Raw genomic sequence first — 19,430 nt, 5'->3', positions numbered from 1 at the left:
TTACTCTTGCATCTTCTCAATTGTTTCTTCCTTATATTTGCCCTTTTCCTTCCCTACTTGGTGAGATTTGGCTTTCCGTTCAAGGATCTTTTTTTTTTTATTGACAGAGATCACAAGTAGGCAGAGAGGCAGAGAGAGAGAGAGAGAGCGAGAGAGAGAGAGAAGCAGGCGCCCTGCTGAGCAGAGAGCCTGATGCAGGGCTTGATCCCAGGACCTTGGGGTCATGACCTGAGCCGAAGGCAGAGGCTTTAACCCACTGAGTCACCCAGGCGCCCCTGGTTCAAGGATCTTTTTGCGGGCTTTGTCCAGTTTTAGGCTAGGGATCACCACCTTGCGAGGGTGAATGCCCACATGGATGATTGTGCCGTTCGCCTTCTCCCGCTGCACTCGTTCAATGTAGATGACGTACTTCTTCCTGTAAACCTGGACGACCTTGCCAATCTGCTGACCTTTGCAGTGTCCTCGCACAATCTGCACTTCATCATCCTTTCAGATGGGCATGGACCGAATGTTGTATTTCTGTCTTAGCTCCTTGGAAAGGGGGGAAGACATGATCTTCCTGGGAATGTGGGAAGGTGCATTGAAATGCCATTTTCGGTTCTTGCTCCAGTCAGAAGTCACAAAGGGATTAAACTTCATTTTGGCCCCAGGAGCTTCAGCGATGGCCGCAGGAGGGAAGAGATCCACACGTTATTTCTGGTTCTGTAAGTTCAGGAACCAGGATTTTTTATAAAAAGGTTGCTATCTCCCCAGAGAGTGAACCACTCTGCACTTGAAGTTCACGAGCTCTCTCTCATGGGACTTTGCACAAATCCAACCAACAGCTCTAGAATTTGAATCCTTCCAACCAAAAGTCTGGTTCCAACCAGTTACCATGGTTACCTGGGTTCTCTGCAGGGCTGCACTGGGGTAACCCTGCTTCCATTTCCTGTGTTCTTTCTCATGCATGGGAGAGACAGAAGGTCTTTTTTATGGATTACCCTTATCTTTGATCTTCACTGTCTTGTAAGATGATTTGGGGATATTTCACAACTACGAAATTCGATACCTTTTAAAGCCATCATTAGACACCACGTCAGGATTCGGCCGTTTCCTTTATGACAGGTGTCACCACACCCTAATGTTGGCTTACTGATCTGGAAATGGATTCTTTGAATGCAAGCCTTCTTTGTGTGTGTTAGTACAGCTCATTTGGGCCATTAATTATCCAACTGATATTCATTTGCACGTGGGAAAATTCCATGGCAGTGAATGAGAGTGTAGGAGGATAAGACAGGTCACAGGATGCAGCCCTTCTACTCCTCTAGGTCTGTTATCCAGCTACAGAAATGAGTAACTTTCCTGTTGGCGGGACCTTTGCTTTTCCGTATTATGCACACTACCAGCACACTGACCCATGGTTAAGGGCCCCAAAGCCTTACACACACCCATCTACACCTACCCAGAAATATACCTTCAGACCCACTTGTCAGGAGTCTGGGCTTCCACCAGCCCAAAGTGATGTCTTTGGGCTAAAAATGATTTCTTTGAAAAGGGCATCCACGTCTCGGTGTGGCAATGCATTAAACAGCTATGACTTGTGTACTTTATCAGACACCTTTTTTCCCTGTATATAATAAACCTTATGCTTTTCTTATGATCACAAAAATGTTCATTTTAGGAAATATGAAATAAAAACTTTAGGAAATATGAAATAAAAACTTCAAAGAAAAATCACCTGTAATCCTATAATCCAGAGATAAGTACTACAAAAAAACTTTGCTTCCTGTCTCTTATCTTTGCATATAAATGCAATTCTTAGTACACTTTGGCTCATATTTTATAATATGCTTCATTTTAATATTTCAAGCTCATTTCTCAATGCCACTTATACTCTTTAAAAATTTCCCCTTGGTTAGTTACTTTAATGCATACAAATAATTAGGGAATTCGAAATAAAACAAAACCCAAATATCCTGGTGCCTGCCTTCCAGCTAACAGAACTTTACTTGAACTCCTGACCCCATCACCCACCCTAACTCATCTTCCTCCCTCATCTACACCCTCCCAACCCCTGCTGCCCCCCCAGGAAACCATTCTTGCATTGCATTTATCATGCCTTTGCTTTCAATTTTTAAAAAATTTTTAATTTGTTTATTTTATGTAATCTGTACATTCAATGTGGGGTTCGAACTCACAACCCTAAACAATATTTTGTGCATGTTTTTTAATTCTGTAGAAATGCATTACTTCCGAGCCCTATAGAAATGGAATATCTATTCCCCTGTGACTTGCTTTTCTCCTGAGCATCGTTAGCGAGAGGCATCCTCGTTGATATTTTTGGCTTTACTTTGTTTGCGTTCACGACACAAGGTATTCTGTTACCTGAATATACCACAATTTGGCTGTTTTCCTGTTGATGGGCATTGGGGTTCTCTATTGTTTTCTGCAAACAGGGCCACATAAACGTTCTTGCAAATGTCTCCTGGTGCCCATGGGAAGAATTCTCTGGGATATTTATCTAGGGGTGGAACTGCTGAGCTAGAGGTTAGCACGCCTTCCCCATCCTAAATAATGGCTGTGGGGCACCTGGGTGGCTCAGTGGGTTAAAGCCTCTGCCTTCAGCCCAGGTCATGATCCCAGGGTCCTGGGATCGAGCCCCACATCGGGCTCTCTGCTCAGTGGGGAGCCTGCTTCCTCCTCTCTCTCTGCCTGCTTCTCTGCCTACTTGTGATCTCTGTCTGTCAAATAAATAAATAAAATCTTTAAAAAATAATAATAATAATGGCCGTTTACTGTCTCACTAGCAATGTCTATCGTTGTGCTTCCTTGCCAGCCCTTACATTGATTGACTTTTCAAAATGTTGCCTCACTAATGGGAATAAAATGATATTGTGGCTTTAATTTACATTGAATTTCATTGACTGCTAATGAGGTTAGGCATTTTATGTGCTCTTTTAAATGTCAAATGACCACTTGTGTTCCTCTTCTGCAAAATACTTATTTATATCTTGTGCCCTTATTTCCTTTAGACTATTTCTCTTTTATTTTAGGAATCCCTTATACGTTCTGGCCACTGATCTAATCCTTTAACAGTCATGTGTTGAAAATATCTTTTCCCAATTTGTAGTTTGTGTTTTCTTTCTTGATGTCTTTTAATGACAATGAATTTTTAATTTTCATGAAGCCAAATGGACCCATCTCCTTTATGGATTGTGATTTGTAACTTCTTGTCTTGATGAAGAAATCCTTTTGCAACCTGGGGTCATTATGAGATGCTTCCTATTTTCTTCTAAAATCTCTACAGTTTTGGGACACTTGGGTGGCTCAGTCATTAAGCATCTGCCTTCAGCTCAGGTCATGATCTCAGGGTCCTGGGATCGAGCCCTGCACTGGGCTCTCTGCTCAGCGGGAACCTGCTTCTCCCTCTCCCACTCCTCTTGCTTGCATTCCCTCTCTCACTGTCTCTCTCTCTCTCTCTCAAATAAATAAAATCTTAAAAAAATAAAATAAAATCGCTACAGTTTTACTCTGCACATTTAGCACTTAGTGTGAAATGGATTTTGGACTTCTATGTGAAGTGAGGTTTAATATGGGGTGTGAGGTATGCTTCATGAATGTCCAGCTGTTGCAGGATCTTTCCGGGCTAAACTGAAGAGCCACGTCTGTCATATAACAGAACTATGAATGTCTGAGTCCGTTTCAGAGCTCTCTATTCTGGCCTATTGTTTCTTTTTGTTTTTTTTCCCCTAATCCAATACCACAGCATCTTAATATCTGTAACTTGTATAAGTTTTGGTAACCAGTGGCGCAAAGCCTCCCTCCCCATTTTGTTCCTTCGGAATCCTTGACTATATACCTTTCAAAGTCAGCCTGTTGGGATTTTCATTGAAACTGCATTGAATTTACAGATTATTCTGGGGAGAACTGACATCTTGGAGATATTGAGTCTTTGAAAAATATGGTATAGCTCTTCTTTTGTTTGTGCCCATAATGGAAAACTATAATTCTGTTTCTTTTCAGTGACTTCCCTTTCCTGTGGGGAGGAAAGTCTCTGAAGAAACTGAGCACATATGTGCGTCTCCAGAACAATGCGCATTTCCTCCTCCTCTTTGATTTCAGTCTCTAGCCAGTTTCCTTTCCTTGACCGGACAGTCCCTAGTCCATGAGGATGCTAAAGAACACGTCTTGGGCTTCTTAGAGCCTCCCTATGTGAACATCAGCTGGCTAGTCTCCACTCATCATTTATCGGACAAAAACAAACTTGCTTCCATTTTCATAATTCCATCTGCATCAGATTCCAGCAGCTTACATTCTGGAATGGTGGCATAATTTGTTGGCCAAGTGTTGTGCTATTAGTGAGTTCACGTCCAGGTTCACTGATTCATCATCATCCCAACCAACATCTATGGAGCAATCTCCGTGTACAAATGCTTCACCAGACACTAGATGCACTCATGGTGTGCAGAGCAGCGCACCGCCGTCATGACATCCCGTCTGCCCATGACCCCGTTAGCGAGTCACTGGCGGTATTATCATCACATGGCTTTATGCACGAGGGAACAGAGACCTGAGAAACTTAAATAACTTGTCCAGTGTCATCAAACTCCCAAGTTCCAGAGGCAAGCCTCAAACCCAGGCCTCCTGCCCACAGATCCCACACACTCACCAACACGGTGTACCACCAACTTCCACAGTGGCCCCGACTGGGAGAGGGGCTCCCAGCCTCTTCCATGGTCTTCCTCTGTAGCCTTGTCCACCGCCTCTAGATTTCTGGGGGCAAGGCTGGTTCTGGCAGTGGGCTCACACGTGTCAGTAACTGCCAAGGAGTCCAATACAAGGGTCTGTGCACCTACTATAAGTCACCTGGAAGAATCTTCAGTAGGGTCAGAGGGAGCCATGGGGGAGCCCGGGCAGCCCTGGCAGGGTCTCCCCCTTTAACATCCTGGGAAGTAGTCGTAGTAGTTGTAGTCTGTAGAAACTGCGCAGACCCCCGGTCACCAGGGCTTGTTTTCCATTTAGTCTCCTGGAGGAGGACTCGGAGGAGGAGGGAGACCTGTGTCGCATCTGTCAGATAGCCGGGGGTTCCCCAACCAACCCCCTCCTGGAGCCTTGCGGCTGTGTGGGAAGCCTGCAGTTTGTTCATCAGGAGTGCCTGAAAAAGTGGCTGAAAGTGAAAATAACATCAGGTAGGTGGGGAAGGAAGAGCGGCAAGAGCGCCTCGCCATATAATTAACGAGACACCACAGTGTGGGACTCGGAGCCTTGACGGCAGCTCCGGGAGCAGTTGCCAGGAGACCCATGCCCTACCCCCCCCCCCCCCCCCCGCCCCCAGCACAGGGCTCCCGTTCACAGCCCCGATGGATAGCAGTGGGACTAAATGCTGCCTTTAAATGATGGGACAGAAATGAGTTTGTTTTCCCAACTCTGAGAGAAGAATCTTGGAATGTGTGCTTGAATCCTACCCCACCCAAGCAGAGATGATAAGATCCCCTCCCAGGAGGAAGGAAACTAAAATAGGTCAGCGGTTGAACTTCAGCAAACACACAGCAAGCCATGCCCGCTAATGGACACCTGGCAAAAACGGTTCCGCTTCCTTTTATTTGTGGGGGAAGGAGGGTGTCACCTAAGAAACTGAGCAAAGCTGCAATTTTGCAGTAGGGGCAGGAAAAGAGCACTGATCGAATTTTCTAGAACCGTATTAGATAAAGAGATTTCCGCATGCTGGCTTTGTCAGCTCTGGCTTTCGCAGATCTTGTAACTGGGTGTGAAGCCCCTTCTCAACTCCCTGGGGAGGTTACAACCTAAATACAGCTACATGGGTAGGTCAGCTGGCATTTTCTTGGCAGGGAACAGGGGATTTCTTTAAAATTTGGTTTTGGGAAGAAGGGCAACTTGAACAGAAATACAGGAAGCAGCAACTCAAGAACCAGATGACAAATAACCACTGTGTCTTTCAGACACAACTCCCTGAAAACCTTTTACCCCGTAGCCAGGATCTTCTTTCTCTCCTCTCCCATGTTCTCCTCCTTGGTTATCATTCTTCCAGGCAGCCTGGGGGACCTAAGAGTCTCATCCTGTTGTGGCCATGCCCCCTCCAGAGAAAGAGGAATGAACAGTGGGATGATCAGATTAACTGTCTCCTCCCTGATCCCTTTTCCCTCCTGAGCACCCTCCCAGGCAGGAAAAACCCAGACCCACCACCCAAGTTGCTTAAACTCCTCTCCCGGTAGTGAGCTGGGTACTCAGTCCTTCAGACAGGGAGGAAACAATGGGATCTTGGCTGCTAATGACTCTGCCATGCGATCTTTTCTCTTACCACAAATTTGGGCCAATTAAACATTTAGTGCAGGAAAAATTTACTCGTGAAATGTGTTACGGAAACCCTGCTAAATGCTTGTAAACGCCAATGTCAGTAGGAGTGTGCTGAGTGGGATTCAGCTTGGAAGACCCAAGGGACACTCAGAAGCCTAAAGTATTAGAGAATGGCACTTTAAAAAAAGAAAAAAAAAAAAGCAAACAAAATGCAGACATGGGATTACCGCTTATCCTTGTCTTTTGAAGTTCTCTGTTATTTACTATTTCTTTATGTCCCCAGTGAGGCAAGATAGAACTGGGGTCTAAAACTGCACAAGCCCTATCTTTACCAATTACATGCAGAAAACTCATCAGTCCTCTATTTTGCTAATGCATAAAATAAACACTGGGACATCATTAGCAAAAATGCAGCCTCCAGACGAGGGGAAAAGACACAGAACTTACTTGCTTCAACACAGCACAGTTCTTCCATCTTCCAGTTTTGCTTTGGGGACTAGGATAAATAGAGAAAAAGTGCTGATCTAGGATGCATGTTAAAAAACAAAAAAAAAACAAAAAAACAAAAAAAGAAAGAAAGAAAACCCACTGCAACAAAGGAAGGTTTCTCAAGTTTCTTTTCCCAGATGAGGCTGAGCTTGGTCTCAGGTACTGGCCACAGATATCACTGGACTAGTTCCCACCCACGGCTCCTGGCTCCCTCACTTTCTTGAGTGGGAAGTCACCTGGGCGAGTGTAAAGGCAGATTTTTTTTTTAAGATTTTATGTATTTATTTGACAGAGAGAGATCACAAGTAGGCAGAGAGGCAGGCAGAGAGAGAAGGGGAAGCAGGCTCCCCGCTGAACAGAGAGCCCGATGCGGGGCTCCATCCCAGGACCCTGAGATCATGACCTGAGCCGAAGGCAGAGGTTTAACCCACTGAGCCACCCAGGCGCCCCTAAAGGCAGATTTTTGAAACCACAGACTGAGAATAGCTTCTGCCATCAGTTGGGTCCTCGTTTACTTATTTGCTTGGACCTGTGTTACGTCCGTCACAACAACACAGGCCACTATTCCCTCTTTTTGGCAAACACCTGTGTCACCGACTCTCAGCCTCCATGTAGCAATTCCAATTTTATGAACTAGTATGTTTATATTTAAACAGAAAGCAAGACCTGTTATTTAAAAGTCATGGGGATTTCGCTTATGTGAAGCTTGCATAATAATGAAAATTATTATGAAGGAAATTTTCCAGATCTCAGATTCAAGGCCCTTTTCTACAGAAGATGGCTGACTTAAAAAATTAAAAAAAGTCACTAATACACACGAGTTCACTCCCAAAATGTCCACACAAAGAGACCCAGAGTGTCAACACGTAAAGACCCAAAGTTTTTTGTTTGTTTGTTTGTTTTTTTAAGATTTTACTTATTTATTTGACAGAGAGAGAGATCACAAGTAGGCAGAGGCAGGCAGAGAGAGAGGGAAGCAGGTTCCCTGCTGAGCAGAGATCCCGATGCGGGGCTCAATCCCAGGACCCTGAGATCATGGCCTGAGCCCAAGGCAGATGCTCAACCACTGAGCCATCCAGGCGCCCCAGACCCTTTGTCTTTATGTGACAAAGAATTCTTTAATTTAAGGAGCAGATCTAGGCGCTGTGAAGACCTGTGAGATGTGTAAGCAAGGCCTGCTGGTCGACCTGGATGATTTTAACGTGACTGACTTCTACTGGAAGCACCAGCAATCCCGGGTAAGAGCCCCTCACACCACTCCACCTCCCGGGCAAAGTCAGTTAGAGACGCGCACGCAGGAAGAACGGCTTTCTCTGATACAGGACTGTAGAAAGCCTCGCCTGGGATGAGTTTGGGAATGTCCCCTAAGCTCACTTCTCCGAGAAGGTGTGCTACTAAGTTAGACCATGGCGGTGGTGTGTGTGGGTGGGAGGTGGTTCAAAAGTCTTCGCCACCCCTGGTTGAGGTCCCACTGTGGTCAGGGACGAAAGTAGGAAGCCACAGAAGCTGACTGGACACAGAAACAGAAATAGTCTGGTAAGCTCCACACCCGAATTTGCTGAAGTGATGTAAGTTTAATAGCAACGAGGAAAAAAAAAATCAGGGTCTTGGAGAAAATGGTCCCCAAATTATATATCAAGTAACGTTTGGGTATAAGAAACTGCTTTACTCAAGGTTAATAAACAGGTCATAAGCACCTAGTGTGTGCTTTTTAATACCCAGTGAATTAACTCTCCTGGGTCATTTAGATTGTAATTCCTATTTTTTTTTAAAGATTTGATTTATTTATTTGAGAGAGAGAGGGAGCAAGCAGGGGGAAAGAGAGAGGGACAAGCAAACTCGCTGCTGTGCAGAGAGCCCTATGTGGGGCTTGATCCCAGGACTCGAGCCGAAGGCAGACGCTTAACCAGGCATCCCTGGATTGCAATTCTGATGCTGTGAAAAAGTTAGTCAGCCTTGGGTGGGCAGGTGATTCACTGTCAGGATAATAGCTGATTGTTCAGTTCTCAGGGAAACAATCCTTTATTTCAAACTGCACTGCCTAGTATGGAAGCCACAAGCCACCTGTGGCTAATGAACCAGTGGTTACTTCCACTCGAGCTGTGGTATGTGGGGCACCTGGGGGTCTCTGTCAGTAGGCGTCGAACTCTTGCTCTCAGCTCAAGTCTCGATCTCCGAGTTATGAGCTCAGCCCCACACTGGGCTCCACACTGGGTGTGGAACCAATCAATCGAGTGTCACTCTCCAGAGAAGTCACTTTGGCGTTCAGATCCTTAGCCTGCGTCCAGGCCTAAAGCGCAGCTGAGTCAAAATGTCGCGTGTGAGTCTGGGCAATTGTTTTCAACCTTTCGAAAATCCAAAGGCTGCTAGACAGAAGACTAAACCTTCGATAAGAATGAAAGACCCGGGGGCGCCTGGGTGGCTCAGTGGGTTAAGCCTCTGCCTTCGGCTCAGGTCATGATTTCACAGTCCTGGAATCGAGTTCCGCATCGGGCTCTCTGCTCAGCGGGGAGCCTGCTTCCCTCTCTCTCTCTGCCTGCCTCTCTGCCTACTTGTGATCTCTCTCTGTCAAGTGAATAAATAAAATCTTAAGAAAAAAAAAAAAAAAGAATGAAAGACCCGAACAGCACCAGCAAGAAGTGTGATACAAGGGACAAAATGCCACACCAGCGTTGAAGAGATAGGGCATCAGGAGGTGGAAAGGAGCGAGGGAGGGGAAAAGAAAGGACGAAAGAACTTCCTGAGGAATAAATTATATTTTGAGGCCATCCATTTTGAGGCCCGAGGGTTTTGAGCCTCTGGGTCCCCACCCCCAGGCCCTGAGAGGAGAAAGAGAAGTGCTTCCGGGGTCACGCCGGTGACAGGAAGTAGGCCGTGTGGGCGCCTGAGGTCAGGGTGCCAGCCGGGGCGCAGGCAGCTTCCACATGGTCCTCTCAGAGATTATTTCAGGAAACGGAGGCTGCAGGACTTCCCGAGAAAGACACGTCCGGACAAGGCCAGGGTCTGTGGAATACTACCAGAACAGTCTGCGGGCCTCACGAATGCGGTCCAGCCCAGGCGAATGCCCTCGCTAGTGAAGATTCCTGCTGGTTCCAAGCATCTCTGCATGGCTCACCGCCATCCGTGAAGCTGCTACCACCCTGCCCTGCTGGGTTTACCGGTGGTATCTGTAGACTCACTAACGGTACATTTTTCCAGTTGTTATAAAATATTTGCACTCCTGCAGCCAGAGGCTGTGTGCCCCACCGCAGAGCACACCGGCTATGACCACAGGGTGAACCCAGGTCTTGTTCCCTTCGCCAAAGTTGCTCTGTGACCTCAGGGAAACCACACAAACTCTCAGGGCCTCCGTTCTCTCGTCCGTAGGAAGCAGGAGATCATTCCTCCCTGGCAAGGTGGGATGCGGGAAAAAACCCGAGTACATCCTCTAACCCAGTGCTTGTGGAGAGAAGGGTGCTCAGGGAATGGGAACGCTACGTGATGGCCCCAGAGATGCCCAAACTCTCCAGACTCGAAGGAGGAAGCTAGAGTCCGCCACTGAAGGAAGGCATCTGACGCACGGAAGGGTTGGACCCATAACCTTGGTGTCACTGCTCCCTGCAGTTGAGAGAAGCGGCTAGGAACACATTTGAACAAGACCTATGAAAGGAACCATGTCAGCCAGAATCTAGGCAGGAGACATGGTGGGACCCTCAACAGGGGTGAATGAGGAGAGCTGAAGGAAGGCCAGAAGTGGGCGGGAAAAGAAGCCAACAAGGTGTGATGAAGCATCCTGGGACTGGCGCTGTAACCATTCTAGGACTGAAGTGACAAGGGCCGGGGGCAGTCACCAGGATCAGGAGACCTGTAGTTACAGGAGAGAGTCACCAACAGCTTCTGACCTTCAGGAGAGGAAAGCAGCCATTACCACGCCACCACCCAGCAGAGAGAGAACAAGGAGAGTTATTACCCCCGCCGCTCTCTCCTCCCACCCTCTGGTCTCCCGCCAGGGCCTCCCATTGGCCAAACCCAATGGGAAGCCAGAGAACGAGGGGGCCTGGTTAATGAGATCCATTGAGATCAGCCTCTAGGCCACAGCGCAGGGTGGAAAGTGGATCTGGAGGAGGAAGTGGAAAATATCCAGCATGGTAATTACTCTACATGGAAGCAGAAAAGAGTTTAAATTAGTTTCAGTAAGAACCTGACAGGCCATCAAAGCCTTTTGAAAATGCCCTTTATTATAATCACAGGTAGAAACAACATTGACAGACCCAGCCTGGTGGAAGGACAACAGTCCCAAGAACCGACGCGCACTATTTACGTGCTACTGGAAAACAGCGGGGGGCTCACCCTTTCACAGTGGGTCAGACTGCTCCGATGGCCTGTTGTGAATTTACTTGAGTCTATTTGCTAACAGTCTGGGTTAAAGTTGAGACGATAGGGAAGCAAGGCTTAGACAAGTTCAGAAACTCTCCATGGACCTCAGCAGAAGTAACTGTTGTCTAACACAAAGATAGGGAGGAGGTTATCTACCCTCGGCTTGTCCCCTGCTAGGGAGGCCCGTTGGCCTGGCCCTGGACTTGATGTGTCTACCCCGGCTCATGAGGGCCAAGCCCTTCCCGACTCCCAAACCTTCGTCCCTTGTGCCATCTTAGCCAACGCTCCCGGCAAACAGGTTCTTTGGTTGAGAAGCTGGGTAGCTGGTGCCCAAAATAGACATATTCAAAGAAAGGGACAAAACCAGAAGAAGTCTGGAACTGACTCCAGGCCAGTTTGGGTCTCGCTTAACCTCAACTCGCTTGCTAACTCACTCACTTATTCTTTTATGCATTTTTCTCATTTAGATTGGTTGGCTGATTTTTGCTTTTCCTCAATTATAAAAATCACAAGCACACAAAGATCTACTATAATTAAAACTAACATTGAGCTGCATGTCTTTTTTTTTTTTTTTCCTATTAAAATACTCAAGCCCAGGCCAAGCCCTAGAGATTCTGATTGAATTGATCTGGGATGGGGCCAGGTATCAATTTTTTTTTTTTTAAGTGTGGCAAAATACACATAAAAGTACCTGCTGTCGATCAGATACTATCCTGGAGATACCTCAGTGCCCAAGACCAACATAGTCACTTCCTTCTGATGGGAGGAGCAGAGTGAGGGTACCCCCCCCCCCCAGCATGGGAGGAACAGAACAAGGGATGTGCGGCCACAAAGAGATCTGACCCACTCTTGGGTCCAGAGAAGGCTTCCCTGAGGAAGAGACATTTGAGATCAAGAAGGAAAAAGAGGGGTAAGCCTCTCTCTGTGTACCCTTGAGACCACTGCTCTAAACCACAGATCAACGATTGGTAGCAGGTCAGTGGCTTTGAGGGTGTGGAGGGGTTCAGATCAGAGTGTTGCCCTGGTTTGGTTCAGTGCACCTGAGTAGAGGAGGGTGACTGCTGCCCGTGGGCCCTCACAGGCCTCAAAGTCTGATTATCCTGCGTCTCTCAGACACTGGGTGGTTTCTGTAGGCCTTACAGGGTCAGAGCTTGTTAATAGGCCTCCTGAGGCTGGATTAGGAGCTTGGACAGGCTGTGTGCAGGGTGGTCCCATGAGGCAGAAGCAGCACGAGGCCCCCAGACCTGGTGGCCCAGTCCTAGGCCCAGCGGGGCTTGTGACCTCTCAAACCCACCCTCTCCTGCCTCAAAGATGCCTAAAAATTAAACCCCACAGGCATCCGTTCCTCCTGTGAGTGCGGCCCAGGAAGGAGGAGTCCTGGGTGCAGGCTCCATACCCGGGAAGTGGCCTCACCCTTGATTCGGGTTGGGACACTCAATTTTGGGTTCCAAGGAAGAACTCCTAGAAGAGCTCAAAGTAACATTCCAAACTCCAAAATGGGCCCAGAGAAAGCAGGTGGAGGAACAGTCGAGATCACAGATTCTACACTTAAATGCCTTCGACGCCAGGCGGGTCACAAATGGTCAGAATCCCACAAGGGTCATCACAACAGGGTGGTCGCAAAGGAGGAAAAACAGAGAGGATTCTCCCCAGCTGAAGAAGTGTTCGTCCGTCCTTTCCTTCCTGCCTGCCGGACAGAGCACATCCTCCGGCCAGATTCAGTTGATTGGCTACAAACTAACTGTTGATCCTTGGTTCAGAGCACTGGTTCCCAGCCATGGGTGGTCCCCAGCCTAGTACCGTCAGCATCCCTTGGGGACATGTTAGAAACACACATTCTCGGGCCCCACCCCAGACCCGCTGCATCAGAATCTGAGGGAGGGGGAGAGGTGGTACCCAGCAGCTATGTTTTTTTTTTTTTTAAAGATTTTATTTATTTATTTGACAGAGAGAGATCACAGTAGACAGAGAGGCAGGCAGAGAGAGAGGGAGAGAGGGAAGCAGGCTCTCTGCTGAGCAGAGAGCCCGATTCAGGACTCGATCCCAGGACCCTGAGATCATGACCTGAGCCGAAGGCAGCAGCTTAACCCACTGAGCCACCCAGGTGCCCCAGCAGCTATGTTTTAAAAGGCCCTTTCTGTAATTCTGATGCATATTCAAGTTGGCAGTCACTAGCATCAAAAGTCATGACTGAATGGGCCACGGTCTGGCCCCAAATTATACATTTTTTGTCATTTTTTCATCTGTCCCTGCATTCACTGAGCATACACTATACAGCAGGTGCTGGGCTAGGCTCCTAGGCACGAGGAACACGGGCGCACACCAAGCACTTGGGGTTCTTGCCCTGAATCCTAGTTTTCATTCTTGCCTCTTACAGGTTTTTTTTGTTTTGCAAAATACCATGTCCCCTTGAATTAGCTCATTTGGCTCTAACACCCTGGGGAAATAGGCAGGATAGAGGTGACTTCTCCCTTTTATAAATGGAGTCACTTTGGCCATGCAGAGTTAAAGCTCTGCCCAAAGTCTTGGCTCTTGCCGGCCCCAGGCTGCCCATTCTGGGGGTCCAAGCCCACTGCGTGATGGAGGTGCACTTCTGTCAGCAGAGGAGGGTCTCAGCGGGCCTCTGGCTGTCATTGCTCTGAGGCACAGGCCTGGCTTGGCTCCATCTCAGCCACGGACAGATGTCCTTGGCCACACGCAGCCACCTAATCACCCTCACACCTGGGAGCATCTCTTGAACACGTTTGGAGACTTGATGGAACATTCAGCCAAGCCGTCTGCTTCTTTGAGTGGATTATATTGAGAATTGCCATAGGTAGCCAATCTCTTGGCCAAAATGAATATTAAACAAAATGAAGGGGTGGGAGTGGGGCAAGAGAAAAGAAAGAAAAACATCTGGCAGGCAGCCCGAGTGCTCCAGGGCTCTCCTCGGAGGCTTCACAAGCCCCCCTCCCTTTGAAGCCTGCTCCTCGCCCCACCCCTGTCGACACAGCACGGGGGTGTCCATGGCCCATGTGACCAGGTCAGGAGGAAAGGTCGGGAGCAGCTCCAAAGAATAATGCTCCGAAAGCTAGCTCATTTTGCCCTTGCCAAACGAATGCCCTGGAACTCTCTCTGAGAACAAGTCCCGCCCACTTGTGGCTCGGAGCAACAGCACGCCTCCCAGCTCCCCAGCACATGCCTCCTCTGATTGGCCGGCCCAGCCCCTCCGTGGGGCATCACCAGCTCTGCGAAGGGCGCACATCAAGGAGCCCGGCCAGTGAGATTTACGGCGCCGCGTGACAGGTTCCCTCCCACAGACCCGAGAAGACACACAATCTGCTAGAAGTGACTTTTCAAATTATCTGCAGAAAACATTAGTGGATATTTTCCCATCTGCATGCCTCCAGGCCTTATTGAGTCATAAAAAGTAAATGATTTCCCTGAATGCTTTGACAAACCTGATAGTTCCAAGCCATTTTCTAGCTGATTGATTTGCCATTATGCATCAGAGGGTCTCTGAGCAGAATGGCTTCCTGGCGAAGAGAGTGCCGGAGAGAAAACCAGTGGAGAGGCCACCGCCAGCGCCAGCGAGGAAGGCAAACAGGGCGCAAGGCTTGGTGTGCGGGGAGGAGCTGACAGGTGGGTGAGGAAGGCTTCCCAAGGGCGGTCGCTTCTAAGACAGGCTGCAAAGGAGGTGCAGACTCAGGGGGAAGGTGGGAGGCGGCGAGGAGAAAAAAGTGAAAACAAGATCTTCCTCTCTGCCTGCTCTAGGCCAAGGTCAGAAGAGCACAGAAAACGTGACCAAAGTCTAAAAATAGGAGGCTAACTGCTAAGGACAATTGACTAGAGCCTTTCAAGGCAGGTCTATAGGAGAGCAGAGGGGCCTTGAGCCATGACCTTGGGGCCAGTGGGCAAGATCCAGACTTGGACCGGACTCAGAAGGAAGAATGCATCAATCCTTGCTCGATTTGGGCACCTTTTCTGGCGGCTGTTTCATCCCGGAAGAGGCGTGTCCCGGGCCAGCTTCCTGAGCTGTCCTGGATGGAACGGGGACCAGGAGATGGGCCCGGAAGGAAGGGAAAGGCACTGAGGTGGTCCCTGTGTCAGGTCTGAGCTTCGGTTATCCCAGGAAAAAGGTCACACTTCTAGCCTCTCCCCAGGGTGAGGCAGAGGACCATGTCCCCTGCTGAGGCTGTTAGTCTCCCAGGAACTTCGGGAGCACCTGCTGGCCTATCCCTGCCCCGACCCATGGGGACTTGACAGGAGGCCATGTGGGGGGCAAAAGGGGAGGAGTCATTACTAATGGCCCCTCATTTATTGAAGGTCTAGGAAGGGTCCCCAGGGTGACTGCTGCCAAGGAACGAGGACCAAGGAGCTGTCATCAGCCAGATCCTCCCTGGTACCTCCCTATGTTCCAAGCACCAGCGAGAAAAAGAAAACACAACCCACCCACCGAGAAAAAGCGAAAACATGAACCAGGGCAAGACGCAGTATACAAAAGAAAGAGTTAGGAAGCAGGGAGGGAAGGGATGAGTGGAACAAAGGAGATTCATCAGGAAGGCTTCTGCAGGGTGGTGACATTGTGGCAGCTGGAAAAGCTATGGACACAGCCTGAGAATGGTGGGAGGGAGACGTTCAGAAAAGAAGCACAAAACAAGCCAAATGACCACAAGAGGAGGGGATGAGCCAAGGCCCTGCGGTTCCCAGTCCACGTGGGAGTGCCGGGCACACACTCACTGTCGGGGAGTTAAATAATAGACCAGCCAGGGCAGGGGCCATAGGTGAGACCATCCTTAAGCCCAGTTAGAGAGATAGAAACATACAAACCCAAGGCGTGGGGCCTTTTCTCCAGACAAACAAGGGATCTAGGAAGATAAACCTAGGTTTACAGAACTCATGTGCCTTTGTGTCCCCAGTTCTCCCACAGAAACTTTTGCCTTCCTAAGACACTCATCCCATCGTGTTTAGTCCTCTGCTCAGAGCCCAGGAGCTACACACACACACACACACACACACACACACACACAGCATGACACCCAAACTCCCCGTTCTGCCTGGTGGGTTCCCCCCTTCCCATCTCTGCAGCTCATGCCAAAAAAATGTTTTCAATCCAGAACAAACACCTTCCCCTATACTCCAGCCACACTCATGAGTAGGGAATGTTACCCAACACATGCTCTGCTCTCCCAGCCCCCAGGCCTTTGCTGGCATTCAGTGCCTTTGTCTGGAAGGCCCTCATCAACCCTCAGAGCCAACCAAAGACCCTCCCATCCTTTAAGGACCATCCAAGAGGCCTTCCCCAATCCTAGTACACCCTCATTGTAGCTGAGCCATCCAGCTGGTTCTGGAACTATTTCTGAACAAGGTTCTCCCATGGAGACCTTTTGCCCCACGTTCCCCACAACACCCAGCTCAAGTCTTTGGCATGTGACTGCCCCATAAATGCTCACCGCATGGGATTGAGCCTGGAGTGTGGAGCTCTCCAAGGGCACCCTCCACTCAGCAGCAGAGAATTCCAGAACGACGGCCCAGCCTCCATGCTGCATCCCCTCTGGCTCCGTTCTCTGATCCCCAAGGACAGGCCTTGCCCTGCTGCCTCGTTACCTCCCTCCACCCCGTGATTTCTTTTTCGTTGTTGTTGTTGTCGGTTCTTTTCTCAATTTTTTTTCCTCCCTCCGCCCCGTGATTTAGATCACGAATATTTTATAGATGAACTTAAAAGTCTCTTTTCCGTATTTAGGCACAAAATGAGCTGATGAATTCAGGCTTGTACCTGGTGCTGCTGCTTCACCTCTACGAGCGGAGGTTTGCAGAACTCATGAGGCTCAACTACAGCCGAGTTTCGAGAGGAAGGGTGAGTCGGGCTCTGAGCAGGCCCACCCGGCCGCACTTCCCCAAACCTTGCAGGGTTGGCGATCACATGTGCCATCTGTTGAGGTCTTCGTGATCACTTGGGTAGGCTATGGCACTGTCATCGCCAGGACAAAGATGTAGCTTGTATACTGTGAAATGCACGCATAGTGGCTTTTGGGCTGAAAACTAAGCGATCGTTGCATAATTGCTTACTATTAAACGTGAGTAGTAATTAAATGGTCATTAATGCTCATAGAAGCAAGTGAGTCTCTAGGGATATTTGCCCCCCAAAATAGAGGTCAGCAAGGCTGCCAGGACTGAGCGTGCATTAGGTCTGGGCATGCCCCTGCCCAAGCATGGAGGGTCTGTGCAAACCAGCGGACCCTTGCCCACAGAGAACTGTTTCTTTTCCTTTGGTTCCTGGCATGTGTTACTCCAGCATCTCTGTGAGTGTGAATGCCAAGACATAAAGGTGCTGATGGTGTGCCATTTGTCATTAGAGAAGTGACAGTGTATTTACCAGGGATCATCATCTGTGGCTGCCCTTCCTTTAACACAAGAACCAGGAGTCTTCGAGGAGGCCAGGTAGTTTGGGGAGAGGAGCCTGGCTCTAAGACTGACTGGAGTCTGGCCTCAGCAAAGTCCCCCAAAATGTCCATTTGGCCACGGTAAGGTCAGAACGCAGAGCCCCCAAGGGCCTTCTCTCTCGCCTAAATGCCCAGCTGTGGCCAGGCCAGGAAAGAACATTCCCTTATAGCCACGCCAGGGACTGATCTGTTTTTAGTGTTTAACACCCCACGAGGCTTGGAACTTGACCTCTGCTCATGTCAGAAGGTCATAACTGGCAAGGAAGCCAGTGTGGCGGTGGGCAAGTTTTAATGACCTCTCCCACCCTATCCCGTGTGCCTCTCTTTCTCTTGACTTCCTCTGCTCTGTCCCCTGCTTTCCATCTCCCTCCATCCCTCTCTCCTCTTCTTCCTCAAGGGGGGTAAGGGGCGTGTGCCAACACCAGTCCCTGCCCGGAGGCTAGAACCCAGTGATTCCAAGGGTTCCCGACACTGTTGCAGGCCTCACGCAATGAAAGAGGTTGCTGCGATCCGTTTGGAGCCATCCTTGTGAAAAATGCTGGGTTCCAGCCGTTAGTCCTAAGAATTCTAGATTTGTCCCTGCTTTTTTTTTTCCTGTCATAAATTCTCCCCTCAGATCCCCAAGCTCTCAGTTAAGAAAACTGGCTGGGCCTTGGCCAAGATATCTCCTCAGGAATCTCACCCTCTTTTTGACCCAGGCCTGTCCTTCCTTTAACTCTTCCGTAGTTTTAATAGTGACATAAATTCCTTGGAGAAATACATTTAAAAAAAAAAGGGAAAAATGTACAGGAAGCAGGAAATGATCCTTTGTTAACATTTCCATAACCTTATTTTCATGATTCCCCATCTTTTTTAATGAACTTTTTATTGCACATTGAACTTCAAAGCACCCAGGGTTTGATATAGGTTGCAGATGGCCATGACATCAACAAGCTAATGTAAGCAATGCTGGCCTCCAGGACAGCAGAGCAAACAACACAGAGCACAACCCAATGGGTGAGAACCAAGGCCCTGAAGTATAGAGGCTAAAGAAGTTTCTGGTAACACTATCCTAGAGAAGGAGTCAGTAACACCAGGAGCTATCTGGGAACCAAGGTGGGAGGAAGCAGGACAGACAGGGCAACACTAGTACAAATAGTGAAGAGGGACCCAAATGGCTTTTGTCAAAGTCACAGTCTTTTGGATTTGAGTCTTGGTATCTTCTTGTAGAAAACACTCAGAATCTGAGGGTAACATTTAGCAAAGAAGAGGCACCATGTTGGGGGGGAAAGACCCACCAAACCCTTCCCTCTCCTTTACCTATCAGAACTGGAGAACCCATTGGGTTCCATTGTGTACTCTCCCATTGGGTAAGAACACATTGGGCTCCTTGGTTGTGTCTCATTGGGTCACCCAGTGATGAATGCTTGTCCATGGTGATTGTCATTCATTCACTCATTCATTCATACCCTGGCCTGTATCAGGAGCTGAGATGGGGATCAGGGAAAGTGGCCACCGGACATGAGGCCATGTTGTCGCATTCCTTGAGGAGCTTCCAATCAAGTTAGAAGATGAAACTCACATCTTTATAAAGACAGGAAATAACTGGAAAGTAGCCCTTGGTCAAGAGAACCCGTGGACCCCGTGAATTCCCAGAGGCTGTGAATTAACAACACAAGAACTTCTCTGGCTGGGACTTCCCAGGGTGTCCACTGATCCCATGAACAAACTATTTGTCTCCTTAGTGAGGTTGTGAGCTACGTGAAGGCAAAGCGGGACCTTTTACCCCTGGGCCATTATGCTGGGCATCACCATGTCCCAGGCACCATGGATGCCAGGAGCCTTGAGGGATTACAAGAAAGCTAAATGGCTGGCAAATGAGGACATGGT

At 48.7% G+C, this 19,430-nt stretch overlaps 1 pseudogene across 1 annotated transcript; it reads right to left on the bottom strand.

Annotated features, from left to right (window-relative positions):
* On the bottom strand, positions 1 to 675 carry LOC308357395 (large ribosomal subunit protein uL24-like; annotated as a pseudogene). The gene is made up of 2 exons: positions 289 to 675; positions 1 to 87 (listed from the first exon to the last, which is right to left on the bottom strand). The product of its transcript is annotated as a large ribosomal subunit protein uL24-like (transcript).
* Positions 676 to 19,430: the final 18,755 nt, after the last annotated feature.

Source organism: Martes martes (assembly GCF_963455335.1).
Source record: "Martes martes genome assembly, chromosome: 16".
Classification (NCBI taxonomy): domain Eukaryota; kingdom Metazoa; phylum Chordata; class Mammalia; order Carnivora; family Mustelidae; genus Martes; species Martes martes.
Note: the sequence above shows the minus strand (reverse complement) of the source record. Positions and strands in the feature narration are given on the sequence as shown.